General features: G+C 44.8%; 1 pseudogene; it reads right to left on the bottom strand.

The window, feature by feature from the left end:
* Nucleotides 1-2,123: 2,123 nt before the first annotated feature.
* Nucleotides 2,124-2,738, bottom strand: LOC124958063 (SERTA domain-containing protein 3-like; annotated as a pseudogene).
* Between the last annotated feature and the right edge of the window lie 286 nt (nucleotides 2,739-3,024).

Genomic DNA, 3,024 nt, shown 5'->3' with positions numbered 1-3,024 from the left:
AGAAAAACAGAAAAAAAGAGTTAAAAAGAGTGACCAAAGCTTATATGAACTTTGGAATATCGTTGTAATGGAAAAATAGTCAAGTTAATGGGTATTGCAGAGGAAATTGAGAATAGCAACGGGGTAGAAAGCTAATTCAAAGGGAGAATAACAAAAAATTCACAAAAGTAGAGATGGATACAGATATCCAGGAACAGGTAGATCAAAGATCAGTCAAATTCAGCAGACCAAGTCCAAGCATATTACATTCAAACTCTCCAGGGGAATGAATGAGGCAGCAAGAAAAAGGAAATAACACAGAAGGGTGTCACCACTGACCTGACAACAGATGTCCCAGAAGAAACCTCACGGGTCAATAGAGCGTGGCACGAGATTTCCATTGTACCTGCCAAGGAAAAATACTGTGCCCAGCACTACTGCTCAGCAATACTGTGCTGAGAAAATTTAGCAGCATCAGACTCATCCCCCAAAATTATAAAGGGAGTTCTTTGAACTGAAAGAAAGAGATGTTAATGAGTAAGGCAAATACATTAAATGGTGAGAAATTTACTGGAAAGAGCAAAACACAATTTTGGAATGCTCTAAAGTAAGCACGGTTCATAAACCATTCATATCTTTTGTATAATGACTAAAAACCAAAAAATAAATAAAAATAATAACTGTATTAATGTTATGAGATATTCAATATACAAAGATGTAAACAGGGACACCAACAATTCAAAGTGTGGGGAGTGTTATGGTTTGGATATGAGGTGTCCCCACATGTCATGTAATAGACAATGCAGAAATGTTCAGTTGAAATGATTAGGTTATGAAAGATGTATCCTAATCAGTGTATTAATCCATTTGCTGGATTAATAATTTGATTGGATTACTGGGTAGTGACTGTAGGTAGGTGAGGTTTGGCTAGAGGAAGCTGGTCACTGGGGGAATACCCTTAGGGATTGTATTTTGTCCCAGACTTTGGAGATTATCAAATATTTATTGCATTTTGTCTGAAACATGTGAAGTAATGCAACAAGAAAAATTTTCAATATGATACCACTAATAGGAGCAACTAATTAAGGAATTATACTGTGAGGAGAATAGTCTATTACCTAAGAACTGGAAATGACTTGTGTTCAGTTCTATATAATAATAATACCTGAATGAAAATGAAACACTCTCTCTTTCCTCTCTCTCCCTCTCTCTCTCTCTCTCTCTTTCTCTCTCTCTCTCTCTCTCTCTCTCTCTGTGTGTGTGTGTGTGTGTGTGTGTGTGTGTGTGTATGTGTGTCTCCTCTCTCACTTTTCCCCTCCCTCCCTGTCCCTGCTTCCTGGCTGCCAGGAACTGAGCAACTTCTCTCTGCCATGGCCTTCCACTGCCTTGCCTCAGGCCCAGAGCAACTGAAAGCATGGGCCCCAAATAAAATTTCCCTCTTTTGAATTTTTTTTCTTAGGTATTTTGATAACAGCAATGAAAATATGACTTACACAGGGATGAATGGAATGCAAGTGCAAAGGTTTTTTTTTTTTCTTTCAAAATACTTTTATTTAAAATAAAAAATTACAATCAAAAAAAAAAAAAAAAGCCACCACAAACCCTGCCTTTCTTTTAAATCCCGTGGCACGGAGCAGTTTGGTTTCCACCCTATTGCACGTGGTCCGGCCTGGTTCTGAATCAGGAGGCTGCTGGGGCTGGGGTCCTGCCAAGGAAGTGGGGTTCAGCCTGGGGGAAGGAGACCAGCTCCTCCCGCTCCCTCAAGGGGCAGATCCTGGGTTTCTAGAGCCACCGGCAGCACACCCCGACTGGCGCCAGGCCCTACTGTATCTTCCCTGAGGCCCCAGCGGTCACAAGGGGAGCGGGAACTGGAGGGAAAGGCAGAAGAAACGTGTGAGCCAGAGGTCAGACTCCCAGAAACAGAGTCTCGTTAAGGCATTTGGAACAGATAAATTAAGGAAGACCCGCCTTCACAGAAGGCGGGGGTAACTAGACACACACACATGCAAGTTTGTGGAACCCTGACATGGGAGGAAAGGAGCACAGTCACTCTCTGGAGCCCCCATCAACACACACACGAGTCGCATCCAGGGATCCAGCCCACTGAGGCCGCTGTGAGGAAGGGCTCTGCCTCCACCGTAGTTTTAGGACCCCAGAATAATTTCCATGATGTGATCTAGTTCATTCCATTCCCAGGACTCTGTGGCACAGAAGAGGTTGTGAGGAGGTTCTGGGGGCGGGCAGCACAGGTTCCTTTTCCACTGCAGATGTGTCAATGTCCAGAAAGAAGTCATCTAGGCCAGAGTCCCCTAGGTAACGGGAGCTCAGAGCTTCTAAAAAGACTGGGTCAGGTTGCGGTAGCACTTCATTCTGGAGGCCCGGGGGAGCCACTGGATTCTGAGGAGCTTCCGTCTCGTCCATGGATGTCTCGAGCTCCCTGAGGATAGAGCCAATGGTGGTGGACAGGGAGAAATCTTCGTCGCCCAGGAAGAGGGGCTCGGGGGGACAGGGCAGGTGCTGGAGCCAGGTGAATGGCAGCCTGGTGTTGCTGTAGGGTGTTGTGGATGAGGACATGCCTGCGGAGACTGGGTGCCCGGGGCCCAGGCTGCGCTGGACTTTGTCTAGGGAGATGCGGAGCAGAGCTTGCTGGCAGCTCCGCAGGCTTGCTGGACTCCAGTCCCACTTCTCGTCCTCTTCCTCCTCTTCCAAATCTGAGTGTTTCTTCTTCAGACCTCCCACCATGATGCCCTCGGCTGCCAGGATCGCAGCGACCACCTCCTGGAAAGCCTACCGTGTTGCGACCCACCAGTACCCCGTAGAGACCTCGCAAAGGTTTTTATTAGTATTTTTTCTCCTTTGTTTCTTTTCACATCTTTATGACCAATGTTAAGTTATTATCATTTCAAAATAGCTTGCTTTGGACAAAAGATTTTTAAAAGTCTATAACAACCACAAGACATATATTTGTAATAGAAAAACCAAAAATATTAATAGGTCAAAATACACTACTAGAGTAAAATATTAACTGTAGAGAAGGACTGCATG

This window comes from Sciurus carolinensis, chromosome 11, assembly GCF_902686445.1.
Source record: "Sciurus carolinensis chromosome 11, mSciCar1.2, whole genome shotgun sequence".
Lineage (NCBI taxonomy): Eukaryota > Metazoa > Chordata > Mammalia > Rodentia > Sciuridae > Sciurus > Sciurus carolinensis.
The sequence above is the reverse complement of the archived record's forward strand: the minus strand, read 5'-3'. Positions and strand labels throughout refer to the sequence as shown.